At 35.3% G+C, this 8,234-nt stretch overlaps 1 long non-coding RNA gene across 1 annotated transcript in view; it reads left to right on the forward strand.

The window, feature by feature from the left end:
* Positions 1–7,897, forward strand: part of LOC106661346 — a 52,813-nt gene extending 44,916 nt beyond the window's left edge. The window contains exon 3 of the long non-coding RNA XR_001339698.2: positions 7,701–7,897. This is a non-coding gene — a long non-coding RNA (uncharacterized LOC106661346). The remainder of the gene's footprint in view (positions 1–7,700) is intronic.
* Positions 7,898–8,234: the final 337 nt, after the last annotated feature.

An 8,234-nucleotide genomic window follows, 5' to 3' on the forward strand; every position in this document is an offset into this window, starting at 1 on the left:
GTCTAACCAAAAAACTGAGGATAGGAAAACTAAAATGATCGGAAACGACCAAACTAAGGGTTGTGATTTTTAAAGTTTGATTTTTTTAATAATTATTAACATTTAATCAAATAGGACAGCATTTTGTAAATCATTCTCATCTTATAAATTGCAAAACTTTGGCTCATCTAACGCAAAACCAACACAAGCAATTATGAATTATGATGTGTGTGTGTGTGTGTGTGTGTTCTGAAGAAATGTATAACGCAACAAGCTATAGGTGATGACCAACGTAGATATGACGATGTTTCGTTTGAGGATCAGGGATTTGGTCCAAAATGAATAATGTTGTATCTTGCCAAGCTTTCGGCTTTTATTAAGACTTCTTCACGGCTTAGACGTAGAACCGAAGTCACGTTGAATCCAATTGTAGAACGTCATCGTAGAAAAGTGAACAACCCCAGTTGAATACATAAACAAAGATTTATCGACCGACGTAGATATGACGATTTTTCGTTTGAGGATCAGTGATGATAGGACCCTAATAAAAGCTGAAAACTTGGCAAGATGCAACAGTATTCATTTTCATTTCTCCTTACTATTACAGCCCTTTTGTTTACACTTATGAGCTTACGTGAATCACTAAGCAACCATTTTTTAATAACATATTTAGCAATGTGTGGTGATGTTAATGTTCATCTAACCAATTTGTCTCATGTTTCCATTTCAGTGTAAAGTGAGATTTGTTTTATAACTATGTACATAGTAGTAATAATGTTCTTCCTGTAATCGTATTATATAATAAAAAGTGTTGTTGTTAATTTTTTTTCTGTGTAACTTCTCATTGGCCTATTGGAAAATATCACATATGTCATTGTGTAAGGCGTTAGCGACTGTTTTTCGGACTAACAGATTGATGGTTTTCTTGATGTTTCTTTTTTTAACCCCTTCGAATGGACGGAATTGGAGTGAATATGTATTCCTTTTTCTAGATAGCTTGGTACTCTCTGTTTGCACATTGAACACAAAGATTTTACCGCCACAGTACTTAGTCAATTACTACCAATCTTGTTATGTTTTATTTTTCTTAGTACACCACGAGTTCGTGCTTATGAGAGTTTAAAAACCGCAATTGTTAATGTTTAAGAACAATTTAAATTTTACCAACAAAAAAATTCTCGATACGATTGTTTTACTATTATTTAACATTGAATATTTCAATGTAGTGCAACATTTTGGGGAAAAGTGTACGGTAAGGTGAAAATACAACATTTCGGTTCGAGTAATATTCTGATGGGGCTCCAATTTTTCCCATCTCCGTCCAATTTACATCTTAAAAACGATACTCATCGATTCTTCTTGTGGTAGGTAGTCGTCGGACGATGTTTTTGTCGGGAAAGTAGTGTTTGACGCAGAAATTATATCAAGACAAGAGTCTGGAATGATAGAGTTTGCAATAATTTGTTGTAGGAAGGGCAAAATGCATTTTTCGGAACCATTTTTTCAAAACCTATTTGATCGATTATATCTAATGTTTTATTGTTTCATTTCTCTTAGTAGGAATTTCTACCGTGCGGTTTTTAAAAAAGTGAATCGTTAATTTTTGGCAGTAGCCTAAAATTATGGCAAAATTTAACCATTACTTTTTGTGCAAAAATATTTGTATCTCTGTTCAGGGGTGTTTTCTAAAAACGTTTCTCGTTACGATTATTTGCTATATTATAGACCTATAAAATGACAAAAGACCAATTTGGTAAATATTGTCATTTTTCTGGAGACACGATTTATTGATAGAACTCGATTTTTCCCATTTCAGCCACATTTACGCCGCAACATTTTCCCTCCTTTGAAAAATGGCAAAAAGTAGGAAAAATTCAAAAGATGGAGTTGAGATGGGAAGTTAGTGTCCGAGTAGATCGAGGTCACGATAGCTCAAGTGGTAGAGTAGCGGCGTATCTGGCCGAAGATCGTGGGTTCGAATCCCGTTCGTGAAACTGACTTTTTTATCTCAAGCAAAGAGGATTCTGAAGGACATCGCTATCAATGAAAAGAAACTATCGTCTGCAATCAATCAGAGAACCTTTTTGTCGAAATGCAGGCAAAATTATGCCCTGAAGATGATCTCAATAAACATCGAAACGTTGGCACGCGAAATAAAATGTTTTTCTAAACCTACATGATACCAGACTGCATCTCACGATCTCTAAATGATCATTAATTAACGGTCACTAAATACTACACATTTCTGCACGACAAGAACGAAGAACAACATGGAATTCTATGACCAGATATCAATTACACATGGACAACAAGAAAAGGGCATTTTGAAGGACATCGCTATCAATGAAAATAAACTATCATCTGCAATCAATCAGAGGACCTTTTGTTGAAATGCAGGCAAAACTATGCCCTGAATATGTTCTCAATAAAGATCGAAGCATTGGCACGATAAAGAATTTTTTTCTAAACCTACATCACACCAGACCGCACCTCACGATCTCTAAATAATCAATGATTAAAAATTAATTAAACAATTAAATGTTTAGTAGTGTTATTCCATATTATAGGACTGGTATTTTCCACCTTTTTAAAAACATTATTATTTAATTTTTAAACTCTATTCGTTGTTTATTTCATAAAATATGAAAACTGTTTGCTTTTTTGATGATAGATTATTCAATCATGACACTCTGCAAGTGGATACTTGCTATTTGCGTCACCGTCTAACTTATCATAACGTTTATATCGTAATAATATTTTCCACGGTATTACAAAACTTAATTTATGGAAATTGACTTAACTTTTGTTTTTGTCAACTCCGTTGACCCATAAAAGATCGAACGCGGCCCGGTTGCGCAGGTCATTCGCTCAAAAGCGATAAATAACCGAAAGCGGTTCGCTCGGCACTAAGATGTTTACATTATGTAAATCGCCGTTTAGCGTCGTCGCCCTCTTTTAAATTTACACCCAAATTAAGACATTTAGAGTTATCGATCCCGATATAAATCAGTTTACTCTTCTGTCTCGGCTTGTAATGGGCCCTCCCTTTATTACTAAAGCCATCAAAATTAATACAGTACAATAAAGTATTTTTTCCTCGGCTCGACCGACAATTGTACGGTCATTTGTACGGTTAAAGATCGTTAAACTGTTATTTAACGATTCGTTTTAGGAATGATAAAGATTTTAAAAAATCAACACAATTCGTTTCCTTTCATCTCTCTCGTTCTCTCTATAATTTTTAATTTTTGGATAATCATTTTTAAATAACCTTTGATATAATTGGTTTCCATCTTTAAATATTATAATTATGAATTAAAATAAGATCTGGGATAATGGCTAATTGCAAAGAAAAAACTCTTCGACGATCTTTCGAGGAATATATTTTGTTCATCAGGACTTTTTAAGTAATAATTCAGAAGGGTAGACGGTTGTAATCCATGACCATAATGTGCTTTATTATTATAGATAGTATGTTGTAAGATTATTTTCTTTTGTTTACATAATAAAGTACTTTTTTCATTCATTCATAATAATTTAGAAGTTTAACAAGTACATATATTAAAAAATTTGAAATTATAGTTGCAAGTATAATGAAAAATGAAAGAATTAATGGGGTATAGTAAAAAATGAGGTGACATGGGCAGGATGTTCCATTTCCTTCTTTATATCTTCAATTTTCTACTTCATTTTACTTGACATCAAAGGGTTTTTTACATTTTTGGGAATAGATTTTTTTTAAATTAACTTATTTATTTACAACTGCACTTTAAATATGCAATAAGAAAAAATATTGAAATTAATATTATATTGTGTGAACGTGCACACAAGGTTGTATGTAAGAAATAATTGTAGACTTGAAACTATATCTGATTTTTGTTGCTGATATGTTCTTTTACCTAAAAAACTTATTTATCTCTATCTCATTCTCTAACTCACTCTATCACTCTCTCACTCTCTCTCTCTCTCTCTCTCTCTCTCTCTCTCTCTCTCTCTACGATTTTCTACCTCTCCTTGTCTCTCCATTCGCCCTCTCGATTCTCTTAAGGTGGCCATTGACGATCGCTCTTAGCAGTCCAAACGGAGCGACGCCCTCCCGAGGGTTTTTTTAATCTATGCCACGATAGAAATAAAAGAAATTCGGTCCTCAACCAGTTGGTCGACCTTTTCAAAACAAAGGACACAAATGCAACGAGAGATGCGGTATTGATAACCCCTAACAATGATCAGAAATCGTAGTAGAGAACTTAAGTTCTTTGTAGTTCATCCCTGTAGCGAGAAATCGTAATGTGGCTGCCAACCTTTCATGTAGAGTGATGATTTCTCTCATGAGTGTCTTTTGTTTCCTAATCAAGGGGGTAACAAGCTGGAGTAAATATAAATAAGACGTTAATCTTTTTTTTTTGTAAGGTTTTGGTGAAATGAAAAAATAGTGTCACGAGGGGATTCGAATCCACGACATTTGGCTAAATTCGCCGCTGCGCTAACCACTTGAGCTATCGCGACTTCGATAGTTCGATCCACTCGGACACCAACTCCCCATCTCAACCTACAACCTTTCGAATTTTCTCTCTTTTTGCCATTTGTTGGTGTCCGAGAGGTTCGAAGTCACGATAGCTCAAGTGGTAGAGCAGCGGCGTATTTAGCCGAAGGCCATGGATTCAGATACCTCTCGTGGCACTAGCTTTTTCAGTTCAACCGAAACCTCACAAAAAAGATTAATTAATTTCTTAAAGATTAATTATCTTTCTTTTCACTTTCTTTCTCTCTCCACTCTCCTTTTGTCAATCACTGTAGTTTGTTTTTCTATATCACGTTTAGAAAAACATGATCCATTGGCTGATCCTAACTTTGTTTTTGGTGATACGATTCAGGAATGGTCCCAACATAGTTCCCTGTGGGACGCTTACTAATATTGATTTATATGCTGCTGAGGCAAACCAAATTTTTGCCTCACAATTTTTTTCCTTTGATATGATCGGATGAGAATGTATTGTTGCAGCAGGTTTTTTTTTTAAATATTTTACATTTTATCCAAGAATTTTTATGTGGTAGGTATTCGAGTCGTCGGGTTTGCGCACTGTTTACAAATGAATACACACCATTTCGTGAAATAAATCCATTTCAGCTCGTTGTTAGTCAAAACAACGACGAAAATATTAAATGTCGAAAAGTTTTGGACAATGGAATGCAATTTTTCTCAATTAGAAGGAGGACCTTGGGACCGGGTGCCCGCCGGACTAGTGTCCCACCCCCGCCCACAACAATCCTAGAGGGGTTGCCGCTAGGGGTGGGGTTGGTGGCCATTAATCATCCTTCAGGGGCAACATGGCCGACCCAGCCATACCCCCTCGTGGCTCGGTACAAGTATCAATCATGACAGGCCTCCCGGAGCTGCCCAACCCTTGATTTCCCTTTAGATTAGTGCGCGGGGGGTGGCAGCTCCCAGACTGGAATGGGGTTGGGGCCAAATTGAATATACGCCTAATCAGACGTGTAATTGGTCAAAGCATTGACATTCCTTGAGGGAGGATAGAGTTGGGTTTCAATTTGTTTCAGCCTTCTCCAAGTCCCTCAAGACAGTCAATGCTAGACTGCTTTCCAAAATATGCCAGGCGACCTTCGAAACCCGATCCTACAACAACATATTTTCAACATATTCTGTCATCTGGAACTGCTGTGATTTTAAAATTGATAAGAGCAACCGGGAAACTTATAAATTCACTCTATTTCAAGTCGATCCAGGGATTAGCAATATATCAACCCATAATTGACTTTAAAAGTACAAAAATATTGGGCAATACAAAATATTTTCTATTCCCATCTACCAGATTTTGTTCTCTCTATCCCCATTTTCACTCCGAATTATTTGTACTATATTTCTCTATTACACTCTCTTTTCTATCTCTTTCCCCCCTCTCAATCTCNACACACACACACTCACATTTTTTATCTAATCTATCTACCTCTTTATCTTATTATCTCGACCTCTTTGTTCTCTTTCCCTCTCTGTCTCATTCCTTCTTTCTCTCTCCTTCTTACATATTTAACTTTCTCTCGTCCTCAAAATTAAATGCCAAATTTTTTTTAAAGTATTAGGTCAAATTGTGCAAAATTGTTGTTGAATATATACTTCACATTTTTTTGTAATGTTTTGGTAGTTTTATTATCAATCCGTAATCGACTTTAAAAGTCAAAAAATTATTGGACAATACAAAATATTTTCTATTGCCTTCATACTTCTCTCTTACACTCTTTTTTCTATCTCTCTCCCTCTCTCTCTCTCTCTCTCTCTCTCTCTCTCTCTCTCTCTCTCTCTCTCTCCCTCTCTTTCTCTCATTATTTATCTATCTCTTTATCTTATTATCTCGACCTCTTTGTTCTCTTTCCCCTCCTCTGTTTCTTTCCTTCTTTCTCTCTCCTTGTTACTTGAATATATACGAATTGTTGTTGAATATATACTTCACATTTTTTGTAATGTTTTGGTAGTTTTATTATCAACTCATAATTGGCTTTAAAAGTAAAAAAAATATTGGGCAATACAAAATATTTACTATTCCCATCTTACCAGATTTTGTTCACTCTAACCACATTTTCACTCCGACTTATTTGTACTATATTTCTCTCTTACACACACTCTTTCTCTCTCTCTATCACTATTTATCTATCTCTTTATCTTATTATCTCGACCTCTTTGTTCTCTTTCCCCCCTCTGTCTCTTTCCTCCTCTCTCTCTCCTTCTTACTTATTTAACTTACTCTTGAACTCAAAATCAAATGACAAATTTTTGTAAATGTATAATAGGTCAAATTGTACTAAATTGTTGTTGAATATATAATTCACATTTTTTGTAAAGTTTTGGTAGTTTTTCTGCGTTCTTAACCTTTACAGGTTCTTACCTTTGTAAGGTAAATATTAGGTAAAATACAGTAAATAAATAATACTTCTTGTTGTTATAACAACCAAGACAACGAAAATGAAACTTTGTGTTCGATAAAGGGTGGTGAAAGGCCGAGGCTCTCTGCTGTCACAGTCTCCAGTGCTATATTTCAAGCTTATTGATTCAGCGTGAATCATCTTTTTTACAATTAGCACTCTTTTAAAATCTTGTCGAAGTGCTTTCGTTCGAATGAAACACTCCATTTGTATTAATGTGCGATGGTTTTGCCTGAAAAGAAATGTAATGTTACCTTGTCCACGGAATTATAAAAAATTAACGCTATGTTTTAAAGGAATAATCGCTTTTCCACCGGAGTCGGTATATGTTAATAATAAGAATTTTTAACCAGCATAATTCTGTTTAATTGCGGGTTGGGTCTGAGCCCGAGTGGTGTAAACGAAGGAGCGGGCCATAACCGCTAGGCCAACATGTTATTAGCATGGATTTATGATCCGCAGGAAGATGTCCGCCCTGGGATTATTACGGGCGCCTTTTGACATCGGGCTGGAAGTCTCGCCGTGGCCGGAAGATGGATTTTTTATTTATTTAAATCAACGGAATTGATAAAAACGTCAAAATATAATAATATATTGTTGAAAGGTAACTCTGAAATTATGCATGTATACGTGTCTAGCATGGGTCGTGCATTAGGACGGCAGATAAAATTCGGTACGAAGGGAAAATTATAGGTTACCATTTTTTAATGAGACAGACCATTTTTTGCGAGGGGGGAAGAAGTTTTAAAAAGATATTTTTAATTTTTTTGTTTTCTTTTTTCCAGATTTATCAAATGTATTCTCCCTTGAAGACCACTGGATTACCTGTCTGGATTATCGATCTGTTCTGACAAGTGTTGTCTCTCCGACTCGTCCCTAAAAGGAACAAAAGATTAAACGAAATAAGCGAACCTTGACTTGGCGAACCTTGGTTGACCTGTGATGCCCAACATGTTCAAATATGCAATAACTTCCAAAAAAATTCAAAGCATTAACGAATGTTCATAATAAAATATTTTATTAATCAAACTAGAAGAGTTTTTACAATCCTTTTTATACTAAACTTATTAGCAATATGAATTTGTAACGAGCGATTTGGCAACGTAGACTAAACTTTCAATGTAAAAAATAGTTACTGAAAAGTTGAATTGAGAAACAAATTACTAATCTACTTGGCCATACCTTATGCGACAGTGAAGTTGTATACGTGCATACTTTGTAACGAGCGACTTGGCAACGTAGGCTAAAATATTTCTATTATTTGAAGTTACCTACCATCTTGGTCGGCTTACCCTCGCTGAGTTTTGTTGGTTCATGCG

Source organism: Cimex lectularius, unplaced genomic scaffold, assembly GCF_000648675.2.
Source record: "Cimex lectularius strain Harlan isolate CLEC.00 unplaced genomic scaffold, Clec_2.1 scaffold18, whole genome shotgun sequence".
NCBI classification, from domain to species: domain Eukaryota; kingdom Metazoa; phylum Arthropoda; class Insecta; order Hemiptera; family Cimicidae; genus Cimex; species Cimex lectularius.